The following is a 22,470-nucleotide window of genomic DNA, read 5'->3' as shown; positions in this document are numbered from 1 at the left end:
AAAATGGGCGGCCTCGAGCAGGCTTTGACCGATTCGCCGAGGCCGAGGCCATGAAAATCGGCCTCGAGGCCGGCCTCGAGACCTCCAACACTGACGGCGGTTGTGTTTAAAATTCCGTAACTTGAAAAGTACATGAAGCTTATGAATTGGGTTTTCATATCCTAGATTTTGAAAGTGCTACATGCAGAACGTAACTAAAACAATAGTCCCGACATTTGGGTTTCGTTTTTATTGACTCACCCTGTAGTGTGGGAAAAATCAGACTTTATCAGTTATCAGTGAGCAAATGCAATAATGGAATGTATGACAGTAATTCACTCCATCTATTTTATGAGATCTGTCTGGGCTCCATGTTTGGCAGTTTCATATTTGGTACACTTTTTTTCCTGCTTGAGACTGAACAAATATAGCGTTTATTCATACTTAGCAGAAGCACTTATGTAGTGTAATTTAGCATTTTGTTCCATCATCCGTTTACACAGGGCGAGTCAGAATGATCTGGCCCCAAATTAGAGAAAATATGAAAAATATGTAGCAGTTATCAAAACAAGTGCAAATGAGATATGTTATAGGCTGGTATTTTTGACATATTTGGTGAAAGTTTCATGTATATCCATTGTACCATTTTGAAGAAAAGCGCTAGCAACGAACACACGCTGAAAAACACTCTGACCACGGTTCCATGGTTCAACAAACTTATTGAAATCGCAATTCGGTCACATCAGTACGCGATATCAGTGTGCGTGGCGCGGACGTTGACTGCGACATTTACCATCATGGCTGTGATCAACCCTATTACCACGGCGAAAGGCTCCGGACCATTTGCAGCAAACTGGCAGAGGATGAAGGTCCCAGTATGAGCTCCGTGCGCTACCAAAAGAGGGTGCCCTTTTACCTAGCAACGACGTCCCATGGGTGGTACATTTTGCTGGTTGACGCGCACCGTTCTTTGTGTGTGACGCGCGTACACCAGGGGATTTGTTCTATGTACACGCAGTGGCCGCGCACCCCCGACTGTACTTCCTTTGCCGGTGAGGGGGTACTTGTGAACGGAGCGGATAGTGCGCGGTGTGCGCAGAGCAGATAAACCACTTCAAGTTGAACACGCTATACTTAAAATGGTGTCTGAATGCTCGGTCGGTTTTAATTTTATGACCGGCCTCCTGCAGTGAGCGACCGTTTTCACTTTTACCGTTTAGCTAAACGCTGTCTGAACATAGAATGAATACTCAGTGCAGCTACATGAAAAGTACATGATGATAATTAATACCAAATTTATGCACTGTTTTGAATATTTATCGGGCCCAATTAAATGGCACTATTTCACAGAGATCGTAATCAGTAAGCCAATCAACCGTTAGCACGTCCAAGCAAACGTTTCTGCTTTAATACTTAGCAAAATGTTTCTGCTAACTGTTAACCAGAACCACGAAATCGGTCCCAGCAGACACACACTTGCATTTGGTACAGTGGTATAATGGCAAATCTATGGTCTGACCTATGTTGTCTGGTATCCTGTCTCCAAATGCAGCCTGTGCCACCTGCTGTATGCATTCTATTGCCCGGGTGAACTCAAACCCAGCCTCTAGTTTCTCAATGAGTACCCCCGGAGCTCCCATGATGCCAATTGGAACCACTAGTCCGGTCAGTTCGGGGGCAAGTCCTAGTCTGCAAACAGGAGGGAAATTGTAAAATCATAAGGCGCAAATACAGGGTGAGTTTAAAAAAAGGAAAACCAAAATGGCAACCCCTATTTTTTTACAGAAGTTCTGCATGTAGCGCGTTCAATATCTAGGATATGAAAGCCCAATTCATAAGCTTTCTTTTAGTACAAGAATCATTCAATATCACTCACGTACGTTTGCATTTATGGAATTTTAAACACAAACACAGTTGTTTAACCTTGTCCGCGGATCACAATAAGGTAGTGATATTTCAGCAAAACGAAAATATAAAAAAAACCACATCAGAACACTCTCATAACCATGATAGCTAGCACTTATCATAACATTTATTTAAAAACCTGCTGCTTCCAATGTTAAAATAACATGCTTTATCATATCAAGAGTTTATAGTCTTGCCCTGCCTTCTACTTGGCTACCCCAGAGACTTATGGGATTATTGTGATATCATTTTCAAGATACGACATGGTTTCAATTTTACTGAAATATCACGTACCTTAATGTGATCCGTGGACAAGGTCAACAAAACGGTGTTTTTGTTCAAAATTCTATAACTGGTAAAGTACATGAGCGATTGCAGCTACGCGATGTCATGCACTGAACAGACGAATCATAGCAACCGCGCATGTGTGTGCATCGCCTCAACGCTTGCGCACACCCATTCATGGCTTCTACAAATTAAAAACTAACTACTAATGAAAATTTCCAAAAAATGCGTCTTCAGATGTATCTTTGGAAATAGCCTTTTTTTTTTATTGTTTTCAACAAAATGACAGCATGCCAGAAAGAATTATTTCACAGGGAGTTTAGTCCCATTACTATCTTTCAACCAAGAATGCTTTTCAACAATAATTTCGACAGTTTTTTAGATAGCTGCAAATGATATACTCTATAGCTTTAAACTAGGGAAGAGTGTCAATACTGCAGATCTGCTTTCCTCTTAACCGTCATAAAATGACTTTGGTTGTTTTTTTTCAAGTTTGTCTACCTCTCTGGAGCAATGACTCTTATCTTTTTTCCCTCCTGCAGTACTTTACGGGCGATGAGCAGACCTAGATGGGGGCTTCCCCCTCCCCCGCAGCCTAAGATACCAGCCCCGATGGCGATACACTCCACGTCAAACTCCGATAAGATCCATTCACCGGTGGCCGGGTCCACCTGGTGGTCTGGCAAGGCAAGGGTGGGTTCTGATGGTGGTGGGGCTGGTAGCTTCGAGGTTTCTGAAAGTGCAAATTTGTTGAGAAAACGGTTTCTCAATGATGTATGACTCCCAATGTATCTCATGGAATGGCTTTCTGACTAGGAGGATATTGGAGGAGTGACATATTTGGCTGGAAGACTAGACTCAGACTTCATGGTAGATCACAATTAAGTCAATCACAAGTCATCACAAGTCAATCACAAGTCAATCACAAGTCATCACAAGTCAATCCCAAGTCAATCACAAGTCAATCACAAGTCATCCCAAGTCAATCGCAAGTGGATCACAAGTGAATCACAAGTGAATCATAAGTGAATCACAAGTGAATCACAAGTCAATCACAAGTCATCACAAGTCAATCGCAAGTCAATCACAAGTCAATCAAAAGTCAATCACAAGTCATCACAAGTCAATCGCAAGTCAATCACAAGTCAATCACAAGTCATCACAAGTCATCACAAGTCATCGCAAGTCAATCGCAATCCAATCGCAAGTCAATCACAAGTCATCGCAAGTCATCACAAGTCAATCGCAAGTCAATTTCAAGGCCATCCCAAGTCAATCCCAAGTCAATCACAAGTCAATCACAAGTCATCGCAAGTCAATCGCAAGCCAATTGCAAGTCAATTGCAAGTCAATCATAAGTCATCACAAGTCATCACAAGTCAATTGCAAGTCAATTTCAAGTCAATCACAAGTCAATCACAAGTGAATTGCAAGTCAATTAAAAGGTAATCCAAAGTCAATCATAAGTCATCACAAGTCATATCGCAAGTCAATTTCAAGTCAATCACGAGTGAATTGCAAGTCAATCAAAAGGTAATCCCAAGTCAATCATAAGTCAATCGCAAGTCAATCACAAGTCATCACAAGTCAATCACAAGTCAATCGCAAGTCAGTCGATTGCAAATTAATCACAAATATAACTGAGGCTCAAGTCAAGTGAGAAGCTTTTCTAACGAACAAGGCATTCCTGTCATTCTTCGCTCCTTGTTACACTCAACTGCTGAACTTACCACAATTGTTTTAATGCAATCCTTTAAAATACACCTTTGTGTCCCACTTAACTTTATTTTCAATTTCCATTCTGCCATTTTCAAAGGTGTTCTGGTGCATTTTTGGTTTTTACGCTACTACAAATTTTCGTATTCATGAGCAAAATTGTGGTTATTTATTAAGACTATTTCAGGCTAATTAAGACTACTATGATTTCAGCTCCAAAAGTTGCCAGAATTTTTGAGATTTTGCTGTCGTACATTTCCTGTTTTTGGTGATTCTTTGTTGTCTCAGTACATGACCGTAAGTTAAGGAGCAAACTTTTCTCACATACGTTCTAATTTCTGGGCTCACAATTGCAACACACCCCCGCTAACTGAAGAGGGTGTTCCTAAAATGATATCATATCAACAGCGCCCTCAGTTGTGAGAAAAAGCATGGAATATTTTACATGTTTAAAGAAGTGCACTTTTCAAACAAAGTAACCAAAAAGGGATGTCAAATAGTTTTCACACATTTAGGAGAAATAGAAAGTTGCAAAAAATATGTTGCCAAGGAAAATTCATATCATGATACCTTTAAAAAAAAAAAAATCAATTTTTTTCGGGGAGAAACTAAAAAATGGCACAATTAGAGCACTGTAATGTGAAAAGCTCTTGTAGACCTGATTCACGAGGCAGCCATTTTGATCTTGTTCCCTGAATGTATTTCATATATTGTTACCTGTTGAATGGGATGGTGCCAGACTATTTATGCGTTCCAAGCCTCACTTTCAATTTTTTTTTTAAATGTGGCCTAAAACATTACGGTACGTTTAGTCACAAATTTTAAATTATTCAAAAAAGCAAGTTCAAAAAACGAAGATTTTACTTCGCTTTCAAATTAGTATGGCCGACTCGTGAACAAAGTCTATTAGGCCCCTTTCCTCTACCCCCTTTACCTTGGCTAGTCCTAGCTTCAGGCTTGTCACTAGGGGAATCCCCGAAAGGCTCTTGATCTTCTATCATCTCATGAGATGCTATTCCTGCTGATGCTTGCGCCCTCATGGTCAGATCCTTCACGGTCAGTTCCCCTACAGCTAAACCCAGGTTTAGCTATGGAAAAAAAAATCCTTCAAAACGAGACTGATCACTTTTGCACTTGTAGGCTGTGCAGAATAGATAAAGACAAAATTGAGAAAACTCAAATGCAGACTTGAGTAAGAGACTGGCACTTAACTCACTTGTACACTGTCTGGCTGGGCACCACGCTCAACGGCAATCTGCTTGGCCTGTTGCTTAGCCTCCTGTACAGCCTGCTCCCTGGTCATTCGGTCCAGGCTGACCACAGTGTCCCACACACCGCTGACTTGGCTCAAGGCTGCCCCAATGGCATTCGCTACCTAATGGTTTCAGAATGAACAAGCGAAGATGGCGTGAAGTACCAACGCAAATGCCCAGCGGCCAAAGGCTCTGCCTGTATACAAGAGTGGGTGCTTTTAGACCACATTAACCCTAAAAGGGCCGGGTTATTTTGACCATCTCTCAGCCGGGGGGGGGGGGGGGGGGGGGGGGGGGGGGGGGGGGGGGGGGGGGATTGGCCGTTGGCCGGCAGCCCTTAATTCGAAAAAGCCCATCATACAAATAACTGAGACATCCCAAAAAATTAGCATACATTTTTGAAAGAAGTATAATAATTTGAAACAGAATTTCCCACAGTCAAACCTTTGCTTCAAAAGCGTATTTCATGTTATGCAGCCTGGCAGTTTGCAATTTCACTGCCTCAAACACTACAATCACATATCCCCTTTTTTATTTTAGTTTCAATATAAGCATTAAAAAATTTCCAAAATGCATAAAAAACATTCAAACTATTTGCCAATGTACTATATTTCACAGAAACATAATGCTGTTTTCAATATGTACTAAATGATCAAACACTAACCTGATAATGTGGTGGTTTGATGACTTGGGACGTTCCTTTCAGTCCTCGTTTCTCATCCACTAAGATGCTCCCCCCACCAACGATGACCACAGGCACGTCAGCAGCACTCAACTGTACAGACAAAAAAAGTTAGAATACAGCCTCATGGATGATTGTGAATGTGTTATTATATAGAGTTGGCAAATAAATAATAATAATAATGATTCAAATGCCAGGAGAACACAGAGATGTAGTCGAGTCCATCACAAGTCCAGTCACAAGTCCAGTCACAAGTCCAGTCACAATTCCTTTCACTAGTCCAGTCACAAGTCCAGTCACAAGTCCAGTCACAAGTCCAGTCACAAGTCAAGTCACAAGTCCAGTCGCAAGTCCAGTCGCAAGTCCAGTCACAATTCCTTTCACAAGTCCAGTCACAAGTCCAGTCACAAGTCCAGTCACAAGTCCAGTCACAAGTCCAGTCACAAGTCCAGTCACAAGTCCAGTCACAAGTCCAGTCACAAGTCCAGTCACAAGTCCAGTCACAAGTCCAGTCACAAGTCCAGTCACAATTCCTTTCACAAGTCCAGTCACAAGTCCAGTCACAAGTCCAGTCACAAGGCCAGTCACAAATCCAGTCACAAGTCCAGTCACAAGTCCAGTCACAAGTCCAGTCACAAGTCCAGTCACAAGTCCAGTCACAAGTCCAGTCACAAGGCCAGTCACAAGTCCAGTCACAAGTCCAGTCACAAGGCCAGTCACAAGGCCAGTCACAAGTCCAGTCACAAGTCCAGTCACAAGTCCAGTCACAAGTCCAGTCACAATTCCTTTCACAAGTCCAGTCACAAGTCCAGTCACAATTCCTTTCACAAGTCCAGTCACACGTCCTTTTCATAAGTCCAGTTACAAGTCCAGTCACAAGTCCAGTAACAAGTAACAGTAGATGAAGAAGAACAACAAAAGAAATGCCTTTATCAAAGCTTATTTGAATAGCTTGTGAGTTAATTTGGGACTGGAGGACTTGTGATGGACTTGCAGGGACTTGTGATGAACTTGTCTACATCCAAAGTAGAAAAGTGAATGCAGTAAAAAAATAAGTTAAGTAAGCCTACACGGATGAAGAGTAACAATCAAAACAAACTGGCTGATCTTCAGATCAGAACCCTTTTACAAAAGTTGGAAAGAATGTAGTATCCAGATGCCACTTCAGCTGTTGTGTGCAAAGTCTATATGCAGAGTCAAGAAGTATTTCCTAACGAAATTGGAAAAGTTTCTCAGTCCCAGATTCATGTCTTTTCAACATTTTTGCAATGACTGACCTTTATTGAGATGATATATAAAGAAAAAAGTGGCGTCAGGTTGCAACATTCTTTTCCAAAAGGTTAGTACCCACAAATTAAAAGTTGTTACTTTGGTATCATATGTGGGGGGAGTGTGGCCTAGTGGTTAGGGTTTGTGACTCATGATCAGAAAGTCAGGGGTTTGAATCCAGCTGCTGGCTATATATTGTGCTCTTAGGCAAGCCACTTCACCCCCACTTGCCTCTCTCCACCCAGGAGTATAAATAGGTACTGGCATTAGCTGGGGAGTAACCTGCGATATAAAATCCAGGGGAAATAAAAATACTCTCAGTAATTCATGCGAAGGAAACCGGAGATAAACGCCAGCCGGATGATGAATAGACACAAGTTGTACGAGCACATCCTGTGTTCCTGTGACTAAGTCTTTTGTCAAAAAGCATGATTAACAAAGAGCGCACATATGCAACATGAACATGAGTGCCTCAGAAACAGCCCGAGATCGCAGTAAATGGAAGAATCTTGTAGCCGCCTGCTCCGCAGCCGAAGAATGATGATGATGTATGTAGTTAGACTTACCTTGACCTGATCAATCAGATCTTCCAGCATATCGTGAATCTCATCCACTGCTTTCTGAACAAGGTCACTGGGCAAGCCGCTGACCTTAGCAGGGTCGCCAAACGAGGCCATTCCGGCCGCCACTGCGATATCGCTGGCGGTCAATGTCTGACCACCAAAGATCTTGGCTTCCTTGTTGAGCAGATAGCCGACGCTGTCCGGCCCGACAGTCAGCGAGGTCTGGAGGAGAAAAGCAGAGGTATGGTCAACATACCGTAGGAATCGTTGAAGCAGGCCAAAGCTTATCATTTAAAGCGGTGAGGTGTGAGAAGGATGCAAACCGGTTTCGAGCTTCACCAGTTTGCATCCTTCTCACACCAGTTTGCATCCTTCTCACGCCTCACCGCACCCATCCTTATAACATCGCATCATCGTTGGAATCCCTCATTCTCCTGACGACGGGCAGAGCATACTGTTCGAAACGTTGAGTCCCTCCGGTTCTTTTCAAAAACACACATACTCACAAAAGAGATTTATTCACATGGTGCTACCGCAAACTTATCTTGTCTTAGTATCTTTCCACCATGCAAACCTTCAAATCTCATTTTCAATCATATCGCTAAAATTTCTTCGAACAACTCACAATTTGTCCATCTGCCTCAGAGAATCTTACGAGGGACCCCCTCCGAGCCCCTTGCAGACAACGTCCGGCATCTGGAAGTTGGTTGTTGACTCCTCCCACTTTGACTTTGGTCGACGCCTCCTTGGGGAAACCGCCCTGTAGGAAGCCAACGTCGGAGGAAGTGCCACCGATGTCCACAACGATGCCGTCCCCAACACTGGGAAGAAGTTAAAGGCATATAGGATCATTTGCATTTATTTCAAAAGTAACCTACTGGATTATTATCAAAAAGCTTACTTGGGTTAAAGATCATACTGGTACCAAACACCCCATGAAATTATTCCGTCTGGCTTGCTGTCATTTAGAAAACATTGAAAAATGTAGGTGATTTCCAATATCAAGTGACTGATTTTCGGAAATATAGAGATGCTATGGACAAAAATAACGTTTCGTGATCAAAAGGTTGTGCATGGTTTTTCAGTGTTTTCTCGAAAAGTGTAATATCCACTGAGCTGAAACTTCAACAGGTTAGGTTTGGAACATTCTTCTTTGGATTTAGCACCGTGTTGTTGTTGGAAATGAACAAACATGCATAAAAAGCAATAAATCCTATATGCTTTTAAAGAATCAGGGGTCAATTTTAGAGGATGATGGCAAATATGCTAGTGCACTTGGTAGTGTCACTCATGCTACATTAATCATTTGCTTGTTGTCCTTTTTTATTGGTTTGAAGTAACAAAATATCCAATTCTTAAATAGTGTGCATAACAACTTCCTGTTGAAGTTCAGCTCAGTGGGTACTTATACATTTTGAGAAAACAGAGAAAACATGTGCATAATTCTTTGCGACTGGATTCCGTTACTAATGCACTCAAAAAGTGTGCCTGCGTGCACTTAAAAACACCTTCAATGATTGTTTCTTTCCAACGATACAATTTCAGGGGGAATGATTTCACATGGTATTTGATCCCAGTCCTTAACTTTAAGCAAGTTTTTTTCTCTCTGTAACCAGGTCGGGTTTCAGTACTTACTTTTACCCGACAGGTTCCTTACTCCATGTACTCCAGCATTCATTTCATAACTTTTGTAACTTCGTGTTTATGTCATTTTACATGTGAGCAGCCATTGCGATCATGCTTTTTGCTAGCGCCCTCTCGCGGCCAACAAACTTTTTTTACAGCGCGCGCCGCCTAGAATTTTGCTCAACTATGCGATGGGCGTAGCGAGCATGCGAGTTTTACATTCCAACGCGCTTTGTTTAAGAGGAATAGCTGACATTCCGGGCGTTTCGGTATATTTTTCTTGTAGGGCTAGGTCCAAAACAACTTTGATTCCGATCCAACACCTCGTTGCGTTCAGACCATCATCTTGCACACTCCACTTTTTCTGCAAGTTTTGGGTGCGGCTCCCCAATAGCAGCAATATAATTTTATATCTGGCGTTGCCAGCATTGCATTTTACAATATTTTACAATCGATTTTAACATCGGACACGGAGTAGGCATGAGCGTAGACCATCCCAAGTGGTGAGTAAATCCCTTGTCTGATATTTAACTCTTTTATGACTGAAGCTGTTTATGCCTGAATCTTTTTATGCAACAGTCATTTTTATGCAACATTCTGTTCACTGACTGATGTACTTATAAAAAAGTTTTCTTTGATTTACAAATAAGGAAACCAGTTTTTCCCAAATTTCTTTGAATTAAATATCGTTAATACTGTACCTGATCATTTGTATATAAAATTATTGTCTCAAATTTGTATTATAAATAAAACATTTCATATTATTGAGACAACAGAAAACATTCGCTCTACCCAAATCATTTTTTTAGTGGAACCCTCGGTAAAAGGAGAGTGCCACATTTTTAACTAATAAATTTCACTCTCCCGGTTACATCTCTATAAATCGGTATGTGCCTTTCACCAATGTTCCTACTTGTCTTTAAAGGCATTTGTTTATAGGATCATTCGCTTTTCATTCATTTTGTTCATTTCCAATATTAACACCACTCATCAGACTCCAAAGAAGAATGTTCCAAAACTCAGCTGTTGAAGTTTCAGCCCAGTGGATACTACACTTTTCAGAAAAACACTGAAAAACCATAGACAACCATTTGATCATAAAAAAACATTTAGTCCATATCACTCTTTATTCCAAAAAGCTTTCAGTCGACTGATCGTTGGAAATCACCTACATTTTTTTTTATTTCTTCAAAATGAAAGCAAGCCAGACAGAATAATTTCAAGGGGTGTTTTGTACCAGTATCGACCTTTAATCCAAGTAAGTTTTATATAAGTTGGTAGGCTGCTTTTGAGATAAATGCAAATGATCCTTTAGGGCTCGCTCAATGACGGCCATCTCTGTAGGACAACTGCAACAGCGTATTTTACGCAATCAAGCACGCATTACACAGAGTTGAAAATGTTCCAAACACGCGCGCTTCTTGCTCAAATGTGTTTGAAATATGACGCAGCCGATGCGCGTTGCGCAAGTTGACGCTCAAAATGCCGATGCACGTGGATGGTCTGTAGGAAATGACGACATTTTAACAAGACTTATATATGCCTTTTTAATAATGCGGACAAAATCATTAAAATTCACAATCTTTCACAATTACCAAAATTCACCTGAGAGTTTGGCAGCTCCCCGCATACTGTTAGTTGGTCCTGAAGAGAATGTGTGTACAGGGAACTTCAATGCTTGATCAGAACTGAAACATAATGGCAAACATCCATGTTATCGTCAGAATTACAGTTTCTGTGTACGTCACAATTTTATATGATGTGACTGTATGACGTGTAGTAATTGGTGGGGTGTGGGTGGGGGGGGGGTTGGACTGGGGGAGGTTTTTGGAGTAAAAGAATGCATTATTTGTTGGTCAAACGCCCAATTTCAACCATTTTCGACTTTCATCACCTTTTGGAAAGGAGGCTCGGTGGAAAGAAATAAAGAGTTCCTGAACTTTCAGGAACATCCCCTACAATCATATTTGCTTGAGTACTGGACTGTATAGTAATTATGGACAGGGGTGAGATTGGGAGAAAACGAAAAATCCACGAAACAATCGGCAGAGGGCTTCAGGGTCACCGAGGGCCACAAAGCGACAAAACGTCTATGGTATATGTTGGTATAAATTAACCTAAAGGTACCCCTAAAATACCAATGTCTTTTATTCTATACATTTATAAATCTTTATAAGTAAAAACCCCTTTAGGGTAAAACCTCAGGAATTTCGGATTTCAAACGGGATTCTTTTAAAATACAGGAACGATCCACAAAAAAAATCCTGAAATCAGGAAATAGCCTGACAAAGGGGAAAACCTGGGAAAAACGTGGTAAAACTGGCAGTACTGCCTGCTGTTCAGCACATGACGCACGCAGTCTTTCTAATAAACTATTTCATTACTATGTGGTTAATACGGCACGAGGTGACTACAATTACTGGTTTCATTTAACAGATCATTAAACACTAATGATAATTTCTTTCCAGCTGGCATTTATGACATCTTTGGTTGCACTCATAATTGTCATCATTCAGATGTCGTTCAGTGAAAAAGCCAAGTTGAAACCCTTTTGTCCCAATCCACGTTATAGCGATACAAAACAAATGATGTTGTGCACAATGCGTACAAGCAGTTGCTCACGCACAGCCTGAATGCAGACACTCCATTGTACATTGCCAGAAAACCTCATTCACTTTAGAAAGGAAAAAAAACACAATGAACTTTTGTGATTTCTACAGTTTCAAACAAAAATCCTTGTATCAGTTCTGAACAATACAAGGTAAAAAGTAAACTTCAAGAGTATATGTGCATGGGTGTATGAAAATTTGACCAAGTCTCCGAGGAGCATAATTGGGACAATCATGCCCTCACCAGTCACTAATATAAACATATAGACTGGCAATGAGGTCACTAGCGCACGTCTATGCGCCCCGAGGGACTGTGAGTGATCAGAAGAGGGTCCTATTTCCCCGAGGCCGAAAAATATAAACAAATGAAAACAAACTTTTCAGAGTTTTATAATTCAACTATAAGCAATTCAACAATTAACGGAATGGTTTTAGTTTCCATAGATTCAGTTGTTGAGCTTGATTTTTTTAGAGGGCACTGTCAGTAACCAGTCACAAATTTTGAGTATTCCGGAAATTACGCGCGCGCGCGATGTCTTGACCCGCGTCTAGTTCACGCCGACGTGAATTTCATACACTAGCCTCATGTATATTAGTGAACCACACGTGACCGCTTTTCAGCCAACCAGGATGAAGAACCAGCAAGAGGTGTGTTATAACTCTATTTATAACACCTCACCCATGGATTTTGCATCTTAATAATAATAATAAAACTAATTTGGGAGGCTAATCATCCTTGCTTGTAGCTGAGAAGCTGAATTGTGAAGGACGCAGCTACAACGTGGTCGAGCCACAGGCACGTAAAGGCGCCTTTGGCAGCCGCCATACAACCCATATATGACCACGGAGCACAGCCTGAGATCAAAAGTGTTTGATTTTTGCAGAGGGAGAAAAACCGGAGGGCCGGAGAAAAACCCTCGTGGCACAGGAAAGAACCAATGCACAACTCCACTAACGTATGGCATGTATGGTCCACGGACGGGATTCGAACCACACAACAGTTATACAACTGCTGCAAACCAACGTAGCAACCGGAGGTCTGTGTGCACATAGATATGGGTGTACTACATGGAATGTTCCACTTCATGGATCACCTTGGGAGGCTAAATTTAACCCCATCACTCGAAGCAGTCAATATTTGTAAACTGCGAGACTGAGGGCAACGTTACCTGATTACTGTGCCGTCATTCTGGGTCAGGAAGAACGGGCAATTCAGGCCCAGGTCTGCCAGGGTGTGGGCAAACGTGGCCACAGTCCGGGCACACAAGGGCTTGAGACACTCGTTGAGTACAGAAGCATTCTCCCGCTCCAGGAGGCTAAGTTGGCCCACCTGGTGGGACAGGGTGACACTGGCTGAGGGGTGGTGGGCGCTAAACAGCTCGGCAACCTTTGTGGCAGGAAAGATGTAGACAATCGTGTTAAGTTTCGAACAAATTAGAGTCAAGGGTGTTTTTTATTACTAAAAAAATGACCTTTTCAACCTTAAGCAGTCTTCTCTCAATATAACGACCCTCTTTTTGTAATTTTTTGAACAGTTTCTTTGGGTAGAAATTACAATTTTTGACAAATTTACGCCGGTTGGTGCCATGTAATTCAGCATGTTCAGCGTGCCTTGCGCATTCACGGTACCGGTATGTCATGTGGTGATCGCCATCTTTATTTTTCTGTTGCATCATTTTACCTGCAATTTTCAGAAAAATGTTACAAAATATTTTTCTCCATATATCATCTCAATGAAGGTCAGTCATTGGAAAATGATAAGACATGAATCTTTGACTGAGAAACATTTCCAATTTGATTAGGAAATACTTCTGAAATATTCTTGACTCTCCATAGACTTTGTACCTAACCGATGAAGTGGAGTCAGGTTGCAATATTTTTTCCCAAATTTCCCTCAAAATTCAAAACCCTGCCTTTATGTATGACATACCTGCATCAGTTTGGTAGGTCAAATAATTTTAAAGTTGGTTTTGTTCCCTTACAGGAACTGGGCCCGTAGATAAATGATCACCAAGATATAACGGGTCTATACTAAGTATGTTTGTAATCGAAAGAAATCAACAAATGAAATTCAAATGCTTTCTGGCACAGCAGAAGAAATGGAAAACTATCCCAGTAACGGCAACCTTGGATATGTGTGGCAACGACAAACCTTCAATTCTTGAGCAGGATTCACTGGAGAAAAGATGCCACAGACAACCACATTGTTGATGCCATTGGCTCGGATGGTTTGAATGCAGCCAATGATCTCGTCTTCGTCCAATGGGGTGATCTCTTCCCCGTTGTACTGGTACCCACCACCCACCATGTGAATCGAGGCACATACAATCTAAATAGAATGGACATGTCAATAGGGTTACAGGGATTCCTTGTCAGACTACCTGTAGCCTTCCTATGCATACTTCAATCAGTATATCAAGATTATGCAGGCCACATATAGTTTGGGCTAGAGTTTCAAATCGCCAAAGCATACACAAAGTCTAATGAATCTCATATTTTGGCAAAAACGTATTTCCTGTTCATTCATCAAGAATTCTACAAAACTTTCCCAATACTGATTTCTGAAAAGCACAACTTCATAAAAAGCTGCCTTCCCAAAACCTTCCTGACCCACCCATATCCAATAAACGACACTGTTGTACTGTGGACTTCAACAGACCAAAGCATCGGCCACACCCACTGTGCACATGGGCGGAGCTCAATGAATCGGTCCATTATAAGAAAAATAGTAGCCAACCTGAAAATGTTCTTGTTACTGTACGTGGCAAAAGATAATGTGCAAATTCATTTAAAAAAATCTTTCTCAATGCTCCTTTCGTTAAAATGTGCATGAATGCCTGCAAGCATCATTCCTAACCCTGCTAGACACAACACAGTGCATCAGGTGGAAGAAAACTGGTGCACTTTGATGCATTCAGCTACCAACACCAGTGCATGAATGGCCAGCTCTGAAACAATGAGAGCTAGTCCTATTGAACAATGCCACAGTTGTATTCTGCTGGGTGTGGTGACCACAAACTCTGAGGCAGTGTGGCCTTGAGACTTTTCCCCTGATCGATCTTGCTACATGTGGCATATGGAACGCCAAAGCCGCCTTCTATAGTTCGATTTCATTCCATAATCAATTTCATCATTCCATTCGGCGATTTTAATCATTCCATTCGGCAATTCGATCATTCCATTCGGCGATTTCATCATTCCATTCGGCGATTCCATCATTCCATTCGGCGATTCCATCATTCCATTCGGCGATTCCATCATTCCATTCGGCGATTTCATTATTCCATTTGGCGATTCCATCATTCCATTCGGCTTACAAAACATCATTCAATTCGGCGATTCCATCATTCCATTCGGCGATTCCATAATTCCATTCGGCGTTCATCCTTTCATTCGTCTATTGCGCATTTGATTTAGCCATTCCACATTTCATTCAGCAATTTCGCCCCTTTTGCACTTCATGCTTGTCTGCATTTTGCTTTTCATGCAGCTATTCCGCATTTCATTCGGTCTGGCAGCGTCCGTCCATACGGAAGCGTTAAAGGGACATTAGACAAAGTAAAAAAAAAGAAGTCATTAGGCTATTAGGACTTATTATTAAGTCATTGTTATGACTTATATCTTATAATAATGACTTAGTGTTAAGTCATAATTATGATATATATCTCATAATTACGACTTAGTAATTGTTAAATAATTATGACTTATATCTCATAATTATGACTTATTATTCAGTCATATTTATGACTTATATCTTATAATAATGACTTATTATTAAGTCATGACATATCTTATAATTACGACTAAGTATTAAGTCATTATTATAACATATAAGTCATAAATAAGACTTAATAATAAGTCATAATTATGAGATATAAGTCGTAATTCTGATATATATCATAATTATCATAATTATGACTTAATAGTCATTATTATAAGATATAAGTCATAACAATGATAATTAAGACTTTATTTTTTTTACTTTGTCTAATGTCCCTTATATACTCTAATATCTCATAATTATGACTTATTATTCAGTCATATTTATGACTTATATCTTATAATAATGACTTATTATTAAGTCATGACATATCTTATAATTACGACTAAGTATTAAGTCATTATTATAACATATAAGTCATAAATAAGACTTAATAATAAGTCATAATTATGAGATATAAGTCGTAATTCTGATATATATCATAATTATCATAATTATGACTTAATAGTCATTATTATAAGATATAAGTCATAACAATGATAATTAAGACTTTATTTTTTTTACTTTGTCTAATGTCCCTTTAACGCTTCCGTACGGATGGACGCTACCAGACTGAATGAAATACGGAATAGCTGCATGAAATGCGAAATGGCTGCATGAAAAGCGAAATGCAGAATAGCATGAAGTGCAAAAGGGGCGAAATTGCTGAATGAAATGTGGAATGGCTAAATCAAATGCGCAATAGACGAATGAAAGGATGAACACCGAATGGAATTATGGAATCGCCGAATGGAATGATGAAATCGCCGAATGGAATGATGAAATTGATTATGGAATGAAATCAAACTATAGAAGGCGGCTTTGGCGTTCCATAGTGGCAGGCTTGTCACTTAGTCAAGTGTTGCATGTTATTACGTTTGGCAGAATTCTAGCAAACATACCCTGGACTGGAGGGTTAGGGTTAAAGGCAATATACGACATTTGCAAACATCAACAAACAAAACTACCAAATTATTATGAAATACCTTATTTAACTGTAAGTGAATAATAGTCTCAAGCACCCTGTGCAACCATGGCACCTGGTGTGCTGTCCTTTTAAAGTGAAATTTTTGTATCAATTTCCAACGATGGTTGGCCTACCGTCGGCGTGAAAAAAAACTGACTTTTTTCAAATACTGCCCCCAATTTACCAAATTAAGTTAGGTCCTCATTTTGTTTGCAATCGGTTACACATCTGTGAACGGATGCAAGCCAAAAAGTCTGGTTCTGTTTCGTCTGAAGTAAGTAAGGTCAGGGAACCAACCTACAAGAAAAGCATTTGTTTTTCTTGGTTTTTCCAGCGTCTATGAACACAAAACTTTAAACAGTGTAACAATATTTGCTATAAAATACTAACCCCCAAATCCATCCATATCTGAAAATTACAGTAAAAGCAAATGAAACTCTTCTATTTAAGTTTGATCTTTAGTTTTTAGTGTACTTGCTCTCCAACCTGCTTGAGATCCAAAGGAAAGTCAATAAACGGTTCCATCAGGCGGGAGGATGTGCCACAAAGCCTCATGACCGAAACCGGTGTCAGGCCCTTCCTCTGGATGACGGCATTAACAAAATGCGTGGTGCCAATGTTGATGCGGCGAACAGGAACATCTCTACCTGCAAGTTGGAAACAGTAACAAACCAAAACAAAAAAGGAACAACGAAAACAGTAAACGTGGCACCTATTTTCACAGTCGATCCCTACCGGTACTATTTTGTGTTCTTCAAAAAAGTCTCTTTTTTTGGCATTTTTAACGACCTCACATATCCCCTAGATGACCTTTGACCTCCAATTTTGGTAGACTTGTGATGAACCCCCAGGCAAGGATCACTCCATCCAAGTGACATTAAAATCCATCAAATTCTGTCGACAAAGAAACATTTGAAGCATATTTGCACAATGACCTCTAATGACCCCTACATGACCTTTGACCTCAGTAATCCGATGAAGAATTGTGTCTTCCCACCCAAGGGTCACTGCATCCAAGTTTCATCCAAATTCATGAAAGCATGTAGAAGTTATACACTTTTTTCAAAAAGTTAATCTCAACTTTTACGGTCATACAGAATTTGGGACTGGCAAAGTGTCCCCCAAAACTTTGTTTAGGCGACACAAAAAGTAAAAATTAATAAATAAAATCAAAGTGCAACTATAATATAATAGACAATCTAGCAAAGCCTGTAAATCACACACACACATATAAAAACCACATACCAAAAAGACAAGTCACTAAACAAACAATGTACAATCTATAAACCAAAGAAAAAATATAGAAATCTTAAAAGTGGACCTTAGCAGACATTTTACCAAGCTCTCAGACAGTAAGCCAGTGATAAATCAATTTAGTTATTATAAAATCATGTCAGTGATAGGTAAAAGTCAATATCAGGCATTCAAGCAGACCCATGTGTACAAGTAGGACAACAGTAGGATCAAACTTTTCCACACACACAAAAAGAACAAAAGTAGGACTTTGGAGGACAAAATCAGGAAATATGTTGACTTTTGCAGGCTTTCAGGAGTACTTTTTGTTGATATCCACCCATGTCCACAGCATCATAAGCCTCATTTGGCATGTTCTGTACTCACAACACTTGTGCTCCATCCTCAACTAAGCTCTTGGAAGTACAGTTGCAGTACTCCTGCGCCCAAGCCCTTCATTGTGTGATTTACATACGACAGTATAACACTGTTATGAAAAATATTCAATGAGATTTCGTTTTTGGAGTTGTGGAACAAAAATGTAGGAAAAAGTAGGACTTTCAAGAAAAAAAGTAGGAAAAGTAGGAGCAAAGTAAACAAAAAACACGGAAAAAGTAAGACAAGTAGGAATAATTGAAAGCCTGCAATATACATCTTTCTGATTCAACATTCCTCATTACAAAGTTCTCCTCAAAAACCTTCAAGATTTTACAGGAATACAGCACATCGGGAAAACCATGTATAGGATCTACTACGTGTGTAATGTCCTATTTTTTTGCATTTATGTTGTGCCCTGACTGGGCTTATCCAATCATGGGCAATAAAATGGGTATTTCTAAAGAAAAGAAAGCATTGTAACTTACAACATATCGAAAATATTGTGAATTGATGAGCATTATCAAATTAAACTTGTTGACCTCAACTTTCGTTCAATCGATCACGCTGAGGACATGTGGGTAAATTCAAACACTGGAGTCTGTGACCAGACTAGTCAGTGCTTGGTGCCAAGACATTCACATCAAACGTGAACGTGATCTGGTGAGACTGACTGATAGTGCAGCCTTCTAGTGGCTGGAACATAACTGCAAACCATGGCCAGGCATCTTGAAGCTACCCACCGCGCTCTCCTACGTTACTGCCTAGGTGTGCACTTCCCGGTACAGCTATCCAACGTCGACTTGTACGCTCGTACATGCGTAGCACCTTCCACAACCACCCTCCTGAGAAGTCGCCTTCGCTTAAGAGGTCACGCACTGCGGAGACCTGAGGTGCCTCTTGCTGTCTTCCTGAACCCCAAAAACCAACCAGAGCCCTTCCGACTAGGTCGTACCTACCTCTCAGATCATAGACGACCTTAACGCCATCGGCCTCAAACATGATCAGGCTGTTTGTTCTGCCCAGGATCGGGCTGGATGGCCGAGACGAATCACAAGCATTAGATAAAACATTAGTCACAACGTCTTGAGTCGAGTACGACTCCAGTACGTCAACTAGTAGTAACTGCAACAAGGACATTTTAGGCCCCCCCAAAAAAGTCTCCGGTTTCTGGTATGGAGCTTGCCCAAAAAGTGGTGCGGCGACGCGGCTTTTTTTTTTTTAACCTGTTTTTTTTGCTTCAAATGTAGGCTGATGACTGCAAATGGTGCCCGACTAAACTTAGTGCCAATATTATGGGAGACCAGAGTGGCCACATAAAGCTTATTCTCGATCATAACCCCATCTAAAAACGCGTTGAAATTGTGCAGCAGCAGGATTCCAGTCAAACAAGTGAGTTTGGCGGTTTTGAGACATCATCTTTTATTGAAAAAAAACTTTTTCATTTTGCCGACGCGCATGGTTACGGCGATGCGCGCGCATACCAGAAACCGGAGACTTTTTTTTTTTGGCCTTAGTGCCCATTTTCATTTGATTTCTATGCGAGATAATCCTTTTATAAATGAAAATTACGAGCCAAAATATGCTGAACACAAAGGCAACAAAGGGGCTCAGTGTAAGTAATCAAAACACGAACCTCTAATGTCTACCTTTTATCATATTCTTAATGTGCAAAGAATCTTTTTTTGACCCAGATAAAGCCACCAACAATGATGGGTTTTCATCTGATGATTTCAAATCAAGAATGAGAATCCTGCTGGTCGCAACTCACCCAAGCTCTGCCTTGACTTGGTAATAACATTGGACAGCGCCTGCTTCAATCCATCGGTGACGTTCTCGGTAGTTGGCACCTTACTGGAGGCAACGACATGACTTCCTTGCAAACAAACAGCATCGGTGTTGGTCCCGCCCACATCCACGCCAATCACGAACAATTCACCTTTATCACAAACAAAGTATGAAATGTTTCCCACGGTCAAAGTGAGATTTATTAATAAAGAAACAAAGCTCCTATAAATATATATCATGAATTATAAAACATTAATGTGGGCTACAGTAAAATTGATATCTGTTAACTAGAATTAATAAATACCTTGGAGAGTTGATGGTTTCTGATTGGTCGAGACTCGATCACGTGGCCGGGCATTAACGGTGATAATGGACCGGCTTCAAAGATCAAGCGAATAAATGGCCCCTGAACCAGCATTGATCCAGCCCCGTTCAGCCCCATGCAAGCCAATGATTGGTCAAATATAGTAACAGTCCTGCGGTAGCTTGTAACAATAGAGCACTGCACATGCACTCAACCCCCATCGCGTGAGACTGACGCGCGCGTATGCAAAACAGTTGCTAGGGATGCGTGCGTGCGCGTGCGTAAGGAAGTTTTGAAACGACATCGTACAGCAGTGCAGTATATACTGAGAATGTTTACGACGAAAGCGTAGATCTACGATTTATTTTCTTTGAACACTTCACCCACCGACATATTTACCTTTCCTAAACCAAGCATCTTTGTAATTCTGGACACAAGGAATGTGTAAACAAGATTTCAGCTTCCTCCATCAGGTAAAGATATGAAAATATTGTTGTAATTTGTTTCGCTCTGGCAGCAGTTTCTGTTGAGTTTACGTCGTTATAGCTGTTAAGCTAAAATATGGCCCATGAACATGAACACAAAAAAGTCTGGAAATATCGCCGACAGAAAGTCACAAAACTGGAGCATTTTAACTGTTTATTTCGTTAAAAAGGTGTTTATTAATGGGAATAACAGTGTGAGGATCCGGTTTTCACTGCGTGAAAATGACCGGGTGTGGGGGTGACCGCTGTTAATGGACCTTGACTTCGTCTCAGTCCATTAACAGCGGTCACCCCCACGCCCGGTCATTATCACGCAGTGAAGACCGGCTCCTCACACTGTTATTCCCTTAGTAATAGACGCCATGTGCAAAAATTGAAAAATATGACGTTTGCTGCCACCAATCATCTCAAGAGTCTCCCATTCCTCTTGTCTCGAAAATGACAGCATACTATATAGGCACAATGATTTTACACCATGCTTGATACTAAATAAGGGAATAAATGTGTGCTTGGCCAGTTTTAAACACTCTGTTTAAGACCGGTTGGAGTCTGGATGCTGATAATTATCCGAGCTGAAACCATTCATACATACCTTTTCGGTCGAAAAATTCACAACTTTTCGGTCCAAAAGTCAAAACAAGTTTACTTCATGTTTTTCGAAACACCCCTGTAGCTATAATGTGGTAGTCTCCATGTTGTAAACAACGCCTTAAACAGAGATTGGCACGCGCGTTGTGCGTACTGCACGATGTTGCACAGAACGCAGCTGTGCCGGTGAAGTGTGAATTTAGGACTATGAAGCTACGTGTGCATGTGAACGTTCAACCAATAAAATGGTAACTGAAAGGCACTGGATTTCAAAGGAGTCAAAATTCCATGTGACACTCCAAAAGCGTCTAAGACCAGTCTGCTGGTCTATATCAGCCATTCATAAATACCTCAGACAGTTAAGCCATTCCTATTGGTCGAGAGCCCGTCACGTGGCCGGTATTAAACGGATGATAAAGACATGGCTAGCTGGTCTTAAACACTTTTCCAGTGTCACAATAAAATGTGGACTCCTAAAAATCCAGTGCCTCTTATCGTTTCATTGGTTGAACGTTCACAATCCTCACTTAGGCATGCGCAACACTACCAGGGAGTTAGAATTTTATAGTTCTAAATTCAAAACGCAACGCGCCAGGTGCGTTCTGCGCGACATCGCGTAGAACATGATACGCGCGCGTCAATCTCCATAAAAGGGTTGTTTTCATCTTACTCGCCAGCTGAACACTCCATTATTTTGCAGGAGGGATGTTTCAAAAAGCATAAAGTGAATTTGTTGAACAAAATCGGGATGTTTTGAACGAATTATATGATTTTTTTTTACCGAAAAGGTATTTATGAATGGGAATAAATATGTACTCCGTCGGTATTTATCACTCTGTTTAATACCACTTAGAGTCTGGGTGCTGATAATTACCCTCGCCTCCGGCTCGGGTAATTATCAGCACCCAGACTCTAAGTGGTATTAAACAGAGTGATAAAAACCTCCGGAGCACACATTTATTCCCTTATTCAAAACCGGCCACGTGACGGGCTCTTGACCAATAGAAACGGGTAAACTGTCTTAGGTATTTATGAATATTACTTAATTACAATCAAGTAGGATATTTAATACTTGATAATTGG

The 22,470-nt window shown here is 40.7% G+C and overlaps 1 pseudogene; it reads right to left on the bottom strand.

The window, feature by feature from the left end:
- Positions 1-22,470, bottom strand: part of LOC119741406 — a 32,284-nt pseudogene that overhangs the window by 8,771 nt on the left and 1,043 nt on the right.

Source organism: Patiria miniata, unplaced genomic scaffold, assembly GCF_015706575.1.
Source record: "Patiria miniata isolate m_02_andy unplaced genomic scaffold, ASM1570657v1 HiC_scaffold_5, whole genome shotgun sequence".
In the NCBI taxonomy this organism is placed as follows: domain Eukaryota; kingdom Metazoa; phylum Echinodermata; class Asteroidea; order Valvatida; family Asterinidae; genus Patiria; species Patiria miniata.
The sequence above is the reverse complement of the archived record's forward strand: the minus strand, read 5'-3'. Positions and strand labels throughout refer to the sequence as shown.